Source organism: Hevea brasiliensis, chromosome 15 (genome assembly GCF_030052815.1).
Source record: "Hevea brasiliensis isolate MT/VB/25A 57/8 chromosome 15, ASM3005281v1, whole genome shotgun sequence".
In the NCBI taxonomy this organism is placed as follows: Eukaryota; Viridiplantae; Streptophyta; class Magnoliopsida; order Malpighiales; family Euphorbiaceae; genus Hevea; species Hevea brasiliensis.
This window is the reverse complement of record NC_079507.1, coordinates 43107226-43122652: the sequence shown is the minus strand read 5'-3', so window position 1 is coordinate 43122652 and position 15427 is coordinate 43107226.

Genomic DNA, 15427 nt, shown 5'->3' with positions numbered 1-15427 from the left:
GTCCTGTTTACATCTCTAATCTCTTAAAAGGCAGAACTTGAATTTATAATTAATAGAAAATGCTTTAGAGGTTGTTCAAGGGCTGCCATAGGTGTTCTTGGTGTGGACAAGCTAGAGGGACAACATTTGGTGTCCTGAAGACGAATCTCAAAGGCGCAGACATGCTGCAGTGCATCAAGAGGTTAGTGTAATCATTCTTGATTTAATCTAGGGTTCTAAAATTAATCTGATTAATTTTAAAATCTTAAATGGCAAATACAGATCTAAAAACATATTAAAAGAGTTTTAATATGTTGTTTATCATTGAAATCAAATAGATAAAAATAAATCTTGAATGGTGCATGTGACCCTAGGCGAAATTTTTTTGAATTCAATGGTATAATCTTGTGTTTTTCACGCTTCCGTTCCTTCAATTGGTATCAGAGCCACTATATTTGCCATTTAGATTGTTTATTATATGATTTAATTGTGTGATTTGATTATGAGATGATTGATCCATTGCTGGTTGGATCAAGAGGTGTGGCAGCATGCTTGATGAACTCCATCAATGGTGCGCATGGTTTGGCTACCATGGGTGGTTCAAGGTTTGGGTTTTAATTCTGTAATTGTTGTATGATCTAAGGCCTATTCTTTGACTAATTAAAGTGTTTAATTAGTAATTTTAATCACACAATTAAATTATGATTCAAATCAGAATTTTAAAAATTGTTTGAATGTGATTCAAATCTAAATTTTAAAAGTTGTTTGAATGTGATTCAAATCTGAATTTTTAAAGTTGTTTGAATCATATTTAAATCTGATTTTTTAAAATTGATTGAATAAAATTCAGATCTGATTTTTTAAAAAATGTTTGAATGTGATTCAAATCTGATTTTTTAAAAAATGTTTGAATGTGATTCAAATCTGAATTTTTAAAGTTGTTTGAATGTGATTCAAATCTGAATTTTTAAATTTGTTTGAATGAGATTCAAATCGGAATTTTTAAATTTATTTGAATCATATTCAAATCTGGATTTTTAAGTTGAATATGAGATATTCAATTTAATTTAAGTATGTATGCTTTATTTAATTGTTAAATAGTGATATGCATGATAGATGATCATGGACTATAAAAGACCAATGTGATTGGATTTATTTCTTTTATGTTTCTTTGGGATTGTAAATTAATTAATTTATTTTAATTTATTTTGGGCATGTATTATTAAGTTTGTAATAATTTTTGTGTTGTAATTTCATTTATTTAAGTTCTTGTAAATTCGCCTTGGTATGCCAAGGATTACTATGTAATATTGGATTGCAAGAAGTTCAAGGAGGTCAAGAGCATTAGTGGGACCAGTGGGAGGAATTCAAGATCAAGTGTTGATTATGTACTCCTTCAGCAACTCTTGTAAAATGAATGAATGAAATGCACCTAGGAATGCCCTGATTCAATTCTTGGTGGCTCAGAATTGAATCCCTTAGAAAGTCCATGATCATACCATATTTACTGCTTATCCATGAATGCATGAGATGTATGGGAATGTATGCAATTATATGATATATGCATGCTAAATGGATAATGTGCAAAGTGAGACCATAATAGTAATTAGAATGACCATAAAATCTTCCAAACAAATGATTAAGTTGGAAATGCTATAATTAAAGTAATTATAACATAGGCCCTCAACTGGGGCAATTATTTTAAGAAATTTTAAATAGTTGCATGAGATGCAATTAATTTAAGAGATTTTCTTAAGAATAATTGTTAAGCAAGAGATGTTATAAATATGTAAATGGTTTAGTGGCCAATATTGGATGTACCTGAGGACATTAAAATTATTTACATAATTACTGGCTCAATGGGATCAACTTAACTAATGCAAGATAAGTCAATAATGGATGTACCTAAGATTTTGAGCATTAGGGGCTAGGTAAAGGATTGAACCTCACATGAGATGTGATGGGCAAGGAGTTGCTCACTTATAGTTTATTGTAATTCCAATAATGGATGTACCTGAGGATGATTAATAGAATTATAAGAATTCAATCACCCACTAGAAATCCATCCAACTAGGATTTCCGTTTTCTACTTTGGAAGTGTAGGATTCGCTAAGTTAGTGGGAGGACCAATTTGATTAAAAGACCATAATCATTTTGGTTAATTACATGATATATTTACTAATTAATCTGGTTATTTTCTCTGATTAATTTTACGATAAAAATGAGCACGAACAACCACCACCATCCAATATCCTTGCAAGCATACTTGATCACAACAGTTGACAGACCTAATCATGCGATTGGCTAAGAAATTTGAAACTTGTCCTGAACCTTGAACATATAGGATATGTTCTAGATTCAAAAGTTCCTGGTCCCTTACCTCCAGAGGCCACACAAGAGGAACATGAAACTTTGGACAAGTGGAAGGAGCATGATATGAGAGCTAAGTGTTACATGCTTGCTTCCATGAGTAATGAGTTCTGAAGCAACATGAGAACATGCAGAGTGCGAGTGAGATCCTCCTTCACCTACAAGAGTTGTATGGTGAGCACAAAGAGAATGCAAGGTATGAGATATCTAGACAGCTATTCCGTATGAGGATGTCTGAGGGACAGAATATTGGGGATCATGTCCACAAGATGATTCGGCTGATTGAGCAATTGGAACATCTTGACTTCAACATGGATTTCCAACTACAAACGGATTTGATCCTTCAGTCCCTTCCTGAGTCTTTTGGGAATTTTGTGACAAATTTCCATATGACTAAACAGAATGCACCTTAGTGGTTTACTCAACATGCTGGTTATTGCCCAAAAGAATATGCCAGGCAATAAAGGAAAAGAGGTAGCTTTGGTTGCATCTTCTTCTGCTGGAAAGTCCAACAAGAAGAAGGGCAATAAGAAAAAGAAACCTCAGATTCCTGGTCCTTCCAAGAAAATAGCTAAACAGAAAAGGAAGACTAAAGCTGATGAAGGCAAAGGAAAGTGTTTCCACTGCCAAAAGGATGGGCCTTTGGAAAAGGAACGCCTGCAGTATCTTGCTTCTCTGAAGGACAAGAAGGATACACCTTGGAAGGTATGTCCATATCTTGTTATTTAGATTATGATGATACTCATAGCTTGGGTTTTAGATACTGGTGCCAGTTCTCACATTTCTAATGATATGCAGGAACTAGCAAATAGTAGCAGCTTGCGTTCTCAAGATATTAGAGTCCGGATTGGCAATGGCTCAACTGTTGAAGCTTTAACCATAGGATCTAAATCTTTTTACATGTTTGGACATGTTTTGTGTTTGGATAATATTTTATATGTACCTGATGCTTTTAAGAACATAATTTCTATAACTAGTTTGACTAGAAATGGCTATGAATTTCAGTTCACAGATGATGTTTGCAATATTTATTTTGGAAATAAATATGTTGGTTCGGGTTATATGAATGATGGTCTTTATTATTTGGATAATAATGACAAACACAAATTGAATGCAAGTGATCTAAAAGAATACAATGCCATGGTGAAAACCAACTCAAGTTCAAAATATATTTGGCACTTAAGGTTATGTCATGTTGCAGAAGATAGGATTGCAAAATTGGAGAAAATGGGGATTCTATCCTCATTGGGCTCTGAGCCTACTCCAATTTGTGAATCTTGCCTTCAAGGCAAAATGACTAGATCACCCTTTGTTGGACAAGGGCTAAGAGCTGAAAATATTTTGGAACTAATGCATAGTGATGTATGTGGTCCGTTTAAAGAAATGGCTAGAGGGGGTTTTCATTATTTTATTACCTTTACTGATGATAAATCAAGGTTTGGGTATTTGTATTTGATGAAATACAAACATGAATCCTTTGAAAAGTTTAAGGAATTTAAATCTGAAGTAGAAAATCAAACAGGAAAAAGTATTAAAGCTCTTCGATCAGATCGTGGAGGTGAATATTTGAAATCGAATTTGATGAAGACTTGAGAGAGCATGGCATTGTTTCTCAGCTGACTCCTCCAGGAACGCCACAACTGAATGGTGTATCTGAAAGGAGAAATCGTACCCTATTGGATATGGTACGTAGTATGATGAGCTATACTGATATGCCAATCTTCTTTTGGGGATTTGCATTAGAATCAGCTTTGTATATTCTGAATAGGATTCCATCAAAATCGCTTTCTTCCACACCTTATGAGATATGGCATGGAAGAAAACCAAGTCTAAAGCATGTTAAGATTTGGGGTTGTCCACTTATATCAAAAGTGAACACCGATAAATTGGAGACCGGATCGGTAAAAGGTCGATTTGTTGGATATCCAAAAGATAGTTTTGGATATTTTTTATTTGCCTACTTCACAAAGGTTGTGATAAGTAGAGATGCCACATTTCTTGAACAACGGTTTGTTCAAGAAGGAGGCAAAGGAAGGCAAATAGAATTAGAATTGGAGAATTCGACCAACCAATGGTCGATGGATATAAATCCATCTAGTCAACCTATACCCATTGATGAAACATCTACAGCTGTTCCTCGTAGAACAACCAGGGTATCTCACCCACCAGTGAGATATGGTTTTCTTTATGAAGAAGAACAAGAGTTGTCTACTCATGAAGAAGTAGATCATGGAGATGATCCACTTACCTATAAAGAAGCTATATCAGATATAGACTCTTCAAAATGGATTGATGCTATGAAATCCGAGATTGATTCCATGTATAAGAATCAAGTTTGGGATCTTGTTGACCCACCTGAAGGTATTATACCTATAAGGAACAAATGGGTTTTCAAGAAGAAAATTGGTTCTGATGGAAAGGTAGAGACCTATAAGGCAAGGCTAGTAGCGAAAGGGTTTCGCCAAAGGCAAGGAATAGACTATGAGGAGACTTTCTCACCTGTTGCCATGCTTAAATCAATTAGGATTTTATTAGCAATAGCTGCATACTATGATTATGAGATTTGGCAGATGGATGTCAAAGCGACTTTTCTCAATGGATACATTGAAGAAAACATTTTATGGAACAACCTAGGGATTTGAATCCCAAGATGGTTCCAAGGTATGCAAGCTAAAGCGATCCATTTATGGGTTGAAACAAGCTTGAGGAGTTGGAACATCCGCTTTGATGAAGCCATTAAGTCCTTTGGTTTTATCAAAAATGAGGATGAGCCATGTGTATATAAGAAGGTTAGTGACAGAGCTATCACTTTCCTTGTCTTATATGTGGATGACATCTTCGTTGATAGGTAATGACACGGTATGTTGACAACTATAAAGGTATGGTTGTCAAATACATTCTCCATGAAAGACTTAGGGAGGCAACCTATATTCTTGGGATTCGCATCTATAGAGATAGAGCGAAAGAATAATAGGTTTATCCCAAAGTCTATACTTGGAAAAGGTGTTAAAGAGGTTTAACATGCTTGATTCCAAGAGAGGATCATTACCAGTGAGACATGGTATCCATCTTTCTAAAGAGATGTCTCCAAAGACACTGAAGAAAGAGATAAGATGGCCAGATTCCATATGCTTCGGTATTGGAAGTTTAATGTATGCAATGTTGTGTACTAGGCCTGATATCGCATATCTTTATTAGTTTGACTAGCGGTATCAATCCAATCGTGTTTAGAACATCGATAGCGATCCAAGAATATCCTTAAGTACTTGAGAAGAACTAAGGATTTATTCTTGATTTATGGAGGTGGAGACTTGCAATTGGATGGTTATACTGATTCTGATTTCCAATCAGATATCGATGATAGAAAGTCTACCTCTGGATATGTGTTCATTTGTAATGGAGGTGCAGTCAGTTGGAAGAGTTCCAAGCGAGCACGATTGCAGATTCCACTCATCGAGGTGAGTATATTCTTTGCATCGATTCTTTGCAAAGAAGTCGTTTGGATAAAGAAGTTCGTGAGTAACTTACAGTAGTTCCTTCCATTGAGTCAGCAGTTCCACTACACTATGACAACAATGGAGCAGTCATACAGGCTAAGGAACCAAGGTCTCACCAGAAATCCAAACACATAGAAAGGCGCTACCACATTATCAGAGAAATAGTTGGGCGAGGCGATGTAGCCATGCAGAAAATAGCATCAGCTGAAAATCCAGTTGATCCATTCACTAAGCCTATGTCACAGACTTAGTTAGACCGACATCTTGAGAAGATAGGTCTAAGGTATTGTAATGAATGGCTCTAGTGCTAGTGGGAGATTGTTAGTAGTATGCCCTAGAGCATATCATTTAGTATGTATCTTGTACATATTTTTATTAATAAAAGGCATTTCCACTTTTTAGTTTACATAATATATTTATGTGTAATAGAAAAGGTCCATTGATATTTTGTTAGAAATATTATTCTTAAGTTGTTAAGAATATGAGTGACAATATTTCTAGCACGAAGTATCATAAATAGGTTCACAATCGAGGATACTTCATAATAAGGACATGACTTATCCAGAAAGATTGTATTCATGTTTGTTCCCAAGTTATTTATATGAGATATAAATAAGATGGAATGGTGAGTTTCATGCCATATAACAAACTTGATAGGCACTTATAAATGATAAGTAAGCCGAACCAGTGACACTTATGACAAGCACAAGGAGTTTACTCTTGTCAATGTTTTGTCATAAATCATATCAGTGCATATAATCTTTAGACCTGAGATAGCACAGTTATCTTGTATATAGGTAGTTTGAGTTTGATACTGCTTTCATACTTGTACTATGTATGGGTATATGGGCATGTGTTGGCTCCTGCTAGTTATATATGGAGGTAGGTGTTGATCAAGATGGAATCTGTTCCTCTAAGTAAATAAAGATAAAATCCTATGTTCATTTAATTGTTCTTGATGTTTCAAGTTCCTGGCCAGACAGATAGATTTATTCGTAAAAGAGTTTCGATGAGAAAAATCTTTTAATCAAGAACTGGAATTAAAAGAGAACATAATATTCATAGCAAATGGAGTTTGACATAAACCATGACTCCAGCTTGAGTTGGGATTTTGTAACAGAGAGATTCTAGTGCATGGTAACATATGATTATAGGTTCATTTAAGGTAAACCTTATTACTAATTGGGTGGCTATGGCATGCTATGCTAGGTGTTAACCATGGTTTATGAGGTTCATAAAATGATTTAGAGAAATCATTTATGGTAAGAAAGAGTTCTGATGATATTAAGAGTTGATATCATGTCTCATTGCCAATTAGTGATGAGCCTCGTAAGTCACACACATACACAAGTTATCACCTAATTAAATATGATTTAATTAATTAATTAAAGAGTTTAATTGATTAATTAAATAGGTTTGGTTTGCAATTAAATTGCAAAGTCCCTAGCATGACTTGAAACCAAATCTAGATTATTGGATGTGTAGTATAAATTAAATTTATATTTAAAGTGTTTAAATATGAATTTAATTGATGAGAAATTAATTAATAGAGATAATTAATTAATTTATATTTGATATAAATTAATTAGAAGAAGAAAATAATTATTTTGGGTTAAGAACTCAAAATTAAGACACAGGGGCATTTTGGTCATTTCACGATGACACGTGGCACCATGAGATGGTGACACATGGGATTACACATAAGCTTGCCAAATGTTTTTTTAATCATGTAAGATGATTAAAATCAAGATTAAATATAGGTTTGACACTTGGCACAATGTGATTGGGTCACTTAAACCTAGAGCTAATCAAAAGGTGACATGTGGCTAGGGTTTAATGTGTTAACCTAGCTATTTAAGTGTGGTTATGAAAAGAAAAAAATAACCAGCAGCCTCTCCTCTCATTTGTCACGCCACTTTGAGCCTCTCCAGCTATTTCTCTTCATCTCTCATCAATTCAAAGAGATTAGCCATCAATCTCTTGAATTAAGAACACTAGAAATTATTTCTAGTGTCCTGTTTACATCTCTAATCTCTTAAAAGGCAGAACTTGAATTTCTAATTAATAGAAAACGCTTTAGAGGCTGTTCAAGGGCTACCATAGGTGTTCTTGGTGTGGACAAGCTAGAGGGACAATATTTGGTGTCCTGAAGACGAATCTCAAAGGCGCAGACACGCTGCAGTGCATCAAGAGGTTAGTGTAATCGTTCTTGATTTAATCTAGGGTTCTAAAATTAATCTGATTAATTTTAAAATCTTAAATGGCAAATACAGATCCAAAAACATATTAAAAGAGTTTTAATATGTTGTTTATCATTGAAATCAAATAGATAAAAATAAATCCTGCATGGTGCATGTGACCCTAGGCGAAATTTTTTTGAATTCAATGGTATAATCTTGTGTTTTTCACGCTTCCGTTCCTTCATTAGCTATAGGATCTAAATCTTTATACATGTGTGGACATGTTTTGTAAGGTTTTGCATGTACCTGATGCTTTTAAGAGCATCATTTCAATATCTAGTTTGACTAGAGATGGTTATGAATTTCAGTTCATAAATGATGTTTGTAATATTTATTTTAGAAATAAATATGTTGATTCGGGTTATATGCATGATTGACTTTATTATTTAGATAATTATGTTAAATACAAATCTAATGCAAGCAATCTAAATGAATGTAATGCTATGATGAAAATCAACTCAAGTTCAAAATATCTTTGGCACTTACGATTAAGTCATGTTGCAGAAGATAGGATTGCAAAACTGGAGAAAATGGGGAATTTATCCTCATTGGGTTCTGAACCTAACTCCATGTGAATCCTGCTTTCAAGGAAAAATGACTAGATCACCCTTTATTTGACAAGGACTAAGAGCTGAAAATATTTTGGATCTAATACATAGTGACATACGTGGTCCATTTAAGGAAATGGCTAGAGGCAGTTTTCATTACTTTATTACTTTTAGTGATGATAAATCAAGGTTTGGGTATTTGTATTTTATGAAATACAAACATAAAGCTTTTGAAAAGTTTAAATAATTTAAATCTGAAGTAGAAAATCAAATAAGAAAAAGTATTAAAACTCTTCGATTAGATCATGGAGGTGAATACTTAAGTACTGAATTTGATGAATACTTGAAAGAGCATGGCATTGTTTCCCAGCTAACTCTTCCAGGAACACCACAGCTGAATGGTGTATCTGAAAGGAGAAATCGTACCCTATTAGATATGGTACACAGTATGATGAGCTATACTAATATGCCAATCTCCTTTTGAGGATTTGTATTAGAATCAGCTTTGCATATTCTGTAAAACCCTCACTGTAGCAATTCCACACATTCTACTGTTCCAGTGACCAGTGTCGGTTTGGATAGCTTGAACATCTGGAAAAATATTTAGACTAGAGTGAGGAGTCATAAATAACTCAAATAAGTGTAAGAAAAATTAAGGAAAAATTTTAGAAATAAAATACAACCAAGTTAAATGAACCGGGGCCCTAGCGATGGGTAACCCAGTGGGAAGTTGCGGTCCTCGCAGCTAGAAGCCCTAAACCTGGGAGAAAATTCATGAAATAATTTTTGGGACTCCAGAGAAGAGCCATTGAGGTTTCTATGGCATTATAATGCCAAGAAAAGGCTTAGAAAAATTTTAGATTGGTACAGACAATTTTGGCTCGATAAGCCAAACGAAGGGCATTTTAGTTATTTTGTCTTCAGAGATGATTTTTTGCCGACTTGTCCAGTTATGTAAATATTTATTATGACATAAAATTTGAATAAATATTGCTAAAAATTTAATTAAAAATGAGAAGAAATGAGAAAAAAGAAAAATGAAAGAAAAGTTTAAAAATTACATCATACTTAAGTAAGCATGATGCAATTAAAAGCTCTCCACCAATCACCATGAGACAACCATTTAATAAACAAATAAAAAGGAGATAAATCAGTAAAAAAAAAAAAAAGAAAAGTCCATCTTCTTCTCTAGCATTCTCCCATCCAACCCTCTCTTTTCCATTTCCTCTCAAATTCTTTCATTTTCCTATCATTAAAACACCATTTTAAGCTTCCAAATCATTACCTTCCTTCACAAAAATAGTTGGCAGCCTTGATAAACCTCCATAGCCAACCATAAAACCTAAGGAAAGTGGGAAGAAAAGTGGAAGAGAAATATGGTTGGCAGCCCCAATGAGGTGAATCAAGTGTTGGGTTGATTGAAGGTTGCTTGGAGCTAGAAGAATAAGGTTAGTGCTAGAAATTCTCTTGGAATTTAAAATTTATGCAAGTTGATTTAGGGTTTGCTCAAATATAAAATTTTATCTTGTGACTTGAATTTGATGATGTTGAGGTTGATTATTGACTATTAGAAGTGCTATAAATGTGAATTGAAGTTTGGAAGTTGGGTGGAATCGAAAATTGGGAGTGCTTCTCTTATGTAGGAAATTCGGACCTATGAGTCTAGGGTATTGTTTGACCTATAACTGAAGTTGTGTGACTCCAATGGGTATGAGGCCAATTGGAGGTGAAACTAGACTCAAAATTCCCCATTTTTCATGAAGAAATCTTGCCTAAATTCTGTCCATAAGTTGACCAATTTGTTGGTCCAATCCGGATATCCAAACACTGAACCCAGAAAAATGACCAATTCATTTGGCCATAACTCTCTTTAGACAGGTCCAAATGACCCAAATTTTATACATTGGAAATCTTAGACATAGTACTACAACTTTCATTGAGAACACCAAGCCCAAAAATGCTTCTAACCTAATGAAATTGTTGACTCAAATTAGGACACCAAACTAACCTGAACCATTTCGCCTAGAATTTTCTGGACATAGACTACCCAACCAGTTTTGGAAAAATAGCCATAACTTGGTCTATAAAAATTTAAATGCAATGAAACCAATGGAAAGAGTTTTATAAGACATAGGTCTACAATATTTGTATTTTGACCAAAACCCAGAACCCAAAGGAATTAGGTCAAATGCTTAAAAGAACTTAGTACATCCAAACCTGGAAATTTACCCAATTTCATCTGACCACGGATTAGTGTTTATAGCATATCTTCCACTAGAAAACTCCATTTAGGATGAGCCATACGTTTTCAGAATCCTAAGATAGAGGGATCTAACTTTGTTTTAGAAATCTTCCTCAAATTATGAATGTAAGAACCCTAAAAATCCACTCGTAGTCACTTACCTGAATCTGGACCCTGAAGACACAGGGTACTGGAGTCTAGGCCAATTAAATTGGTATAATAAATTCTACAAAACTTGAAAAATTGTGATTAAAAATTTTGAGTGACCATAAGACATAGGGAAACAAATTCTATGAAGAGCACTAGACCTAAATGTGACTGCAACATACTTAATAAAATTTGTAAAATGTAACTACAAAATCTGCCTAGCTAAGGAACCAGAACTAGGTAATGAACCAGTTATGGTTCTTTGACCATAACTTAAGCTAAAAAACTCCAAATGGAGTGATTCAAAAAAGGAAATTAAACTAGATACATAAAAGAACAACTTTTATGAAGAAAGATTAGCCAAATTCTCATTTTAGCATAGACTAATGAAACAGTAAACATAGGACATAAAAACTGAAAATTTGGAAATACTTTTAGAAAGCTTTGAATTGCAATCAATGCCAACAAATTTAGAACAAAAATTGTGGGATCTTAGTGCAATTGGAATTAACACACCTATTATATATGAAAAGTCAACAATTTGAGTGAATAGTAATGTGTGAATAGTAACCTTAAAGACATAAGAAATAATAAAAGAAATTAAAGAAGTCATTATGAGTAATGTATAAATATATATTGTAATTGGTGAATTTGAATGACTTAATGAATACGAAAAATTTTGTAATTGAGACTTATACTCCCAACACCAATGGAGTTCATAATATATTAGCAATATAACTTGAAGTATGAAATGTACCTTACATGAATAGATTGTTGAATGAATAAATATGATAAAAGTGTCATTTGGGATTTAGGTTCCCATCAAGAGAGAAAGGAAAGATGTTTTGAACTTAAATGGTAGATCAAATGAATGTGAATTGTGATCAATATGAATGATGTAAGGAATGTATGAATATTATGATGAATGTATAAATTATGGAATTTGTCATGAAATAATGAAGTCATAAAACACAATATATTAATATTTAATGATATTATGTGCCCTTGTATTGCCTAGACATGTGTGTCAAATTGGATAGATTGGCATGCCAATAGGGTATTGTTTTAGCAGTACTGTGAAAGGCTTTATGCCTGTATTCATGGCTTTATGCCCGTATTCATGGCTTTATGCCAACATTCATGGCTTTTATGCTCAATTATGTGTTATCATGGCTTTTTAGCCATACTGACTGCATACGTGGTTGATGTTATGCGTCCCATGGTATGACGGCCCGAGGCACTGTGGTGTCCAGTGCCAATGACCTGTTATCCAATTTAGTCAGCTTGTCATAGGTTGCTTGGGCAGTGAAATTTATTGAAATAAGTTAAGAATATCAGTAATTAAAAATATTAGAAATTTAAAAAATGAGTAAGATGACCTAAAATAAATTAGAATAGTTATTTATTAGAAAGAATCGAAATAAACTGGACCGATATTAAAATTTACTTATTATGAAATAATCTGAGATAACCTAGAAAGTATTGAGAAAATGCTAAAAGATTAGCAAAGAAAATTATAACATACATAAATATTGCAAATGTGACTTACATAATAATATAAGCATAAATTTATTATTTTTAGATCATTTTTCTATGTACATTATTACTGTACATTGGCGAAATAAACACTTCCAAATAAGACTAAATTAGGATAAAACATATTAAATTTTAGAAACCGCATGTGAAGTATAAATAAATCTTAATTATTTGAATTATGTTTTATTTCTATCTTTATTTGTATATTATTTCCTTGTTATATTATTGTACCACTAAGCAGCAATGCTTAGCACGATGGATTTGTTTTCTCGCGCAGGTTCTGAAGTTAAAGCCCAGCGAATACTAAACAAAGATTTTGGAGTTCTCATCTACAGAGCGTTCAAGGTTTTCACCTCCTCAGCAATGCATGTAGATAGGGCTCACATTAAGCATTTTTGTGTATGTTTTTTATTTCTTATATTGTAATGTAAATTAGCAAATTGTAATTAATTTGTATATCATGTAAATTAAGGATTTATGTAATTATTGCAAATCATGTAAATTAATGCAAATTTGAGAATTTTGCTATAAGATGGAGCATGAATGAATTTGTACAAATGAGTATAGATTTGAATTACATAATGATTTTTCAAATAATGATATGAGTATGGATGAGATTATACTTAGAAACTATTGGTGAATTTTCAAACAGGTGAATAGTAAAACACATTAAACGAAAATAAAATAGGGGAAACTCCGTTAGTTTCTCCATCAAAAAAATAATCAATATTAAATATAACGAGAGCAAAATTTTTAAAGAAATAAAGTAAGATAAGTTAGGGTGCTCCGGCATCGAATGTAGCACGTTTTGCTCGGCTACACTGTAGTCGGGTAAGGGGTGTTACATATTCTGAATAGGATTCCATCAAAATCATTTTCTTCCACACCTTATGAGACATGGCATGGAAGAAAACCAAGTCTTAAGCACGTTAAGATTTGGGGTTGTCCAACTTATATCAAAAAGCTGAACATTGATAAATTATAAACCATATCAGAAAAGGGTCGATTTGTTGGATATCCAAAAGAAAGTTTTGGATATTAGTTTTATTTGCCTACATCACAAAAGGTTGTGGTAAGCAGAGATATCATATTTCTTGAATAATAGTTCATGTAAGGAGTTGGCAAAGGAAGGCAAATAGAGTTAGAATTAGAGAATTCTGACCAACCAACAGATCAAATGGATATAGATCCATCTAGTCAACCTACATCTATTGATGAAACATCTACAATAATTCCTCATAGATCAACCAGGATATCTCACCCACCAGTGAGATATAGTTTTCTTCATGAAAATCAACAAGAGTTGTTTACTCATGAAGAAGTAGATCATGGAGATGATCCACTTACCTATGAAGAAGCTATATCAGATATAGACTCTTCAAAATGGATTGAAGCTATGAAATCCGAAATTGATTCCATGTATAATAACCAAGTTTGGGACCTTGTTGACCTACTTGAAGGTATTGTACTTATAAGGAGTAAATGAGTTTTCAAGAAGAAAATTAGTTCTGATGGAAAGGTAGAGACCTATAAAGCAAGGCTAGTAGTGAAAGGGTTTCCCTAAAGGCAAGGAATTGACTATGAGGAGACTTTCTCTCCTGTTGCCATGCTTAAATTAATTAGGATTCCATTAGCAACAGCTGCATACCATGATTATGATATTTGGTAGATGGATGTCAAAATGGTTTTCTCAATGGATACATTGAAGAAAGCATTTTCATGGAACAACTTAGAGGTTTTGAATCCCAAGATGGTTCTAAGGTATGCAAGCTAAAGCGATCCATTTGTGGGTTAAAACAAGCTTCAAGGAGTTGGAACATCTGTTTTGATGAAGCCATTAAGTCATTTGGTTTTATAAAAAATGTGAATGAACCATGTGTATATAAGAAGGTTAGTGATAGTGCTATCACTTTCCTTGTCTTATATGTGGATGATATTCTGTTGATAGGTAATAACAAAGGTAAGTTGACAACTGTCAAGGTATGGTTGTCAAATGCATTATCCACGAAAGACTTAGGGGAGGCAACCTATATTCTTGGGATTTACATCTATAGAGATAAAGCGAAAAGAATAATTGGTTTATCCCAAAGTCTATACTTGGAAAAGATGCTAAAGAGGTTTAACATGCTTGATTCCAAGAGAGGATTGTTACCAATAAGACATGGTATCCACCTTTCTAAAGAGATGTCTCCAAAGACACCTGAAGAAAGAGACAAAATGGCCAGGATTCCATAAGCTTCAGCTATTAGAAGTTTGATGTATGCAATGATGTGTACTAGGCCGGATATTGCATATGCTATTAGTTTGACTAGCAGGTTTCAATCCAATCCAGGTTTATAACACTGGATAGCTATCAAGAATATCCTCAAGTATTTAAGAAGAACTAAGGATTTATTCTTGATTTATAGAGGTGGTGACTTGCAATTGGATGTTTGTACTGATTCTTATTTCCAATTAGATATCAATGATAGAAAGTCTATCTCTGGGTTTGTGTTCATTTGTAATAGAGGTGCAGTCAGTTGGAAGAGTTTCAAACAGAGTACGACTGCTGATTCCACTACAGAGGCCAAGTATAATGCTGCATCAGATGCTGCAAAAGAGGCTATTTGGATATAAGAAACCCCGGTCTCACCAGAAATCTAAACACATAGAAAGGTGCTACCACATTATCAGAAAGATAGTTGGGCGAGGCGATGTAGCCATTCGGAAAATAGCATCAGCTAAAATCCAGCTGATCCATTCACTAAGCCTATGTCACAAGCTCAGTTAGACCGACATCTTGAGAAGATGGGTCTAAGATATTGTAATGAATAACTCTAGTGCTAGTGGGAGATTGTTAGTATTATGCCCTAGAGTATATCATTTAGT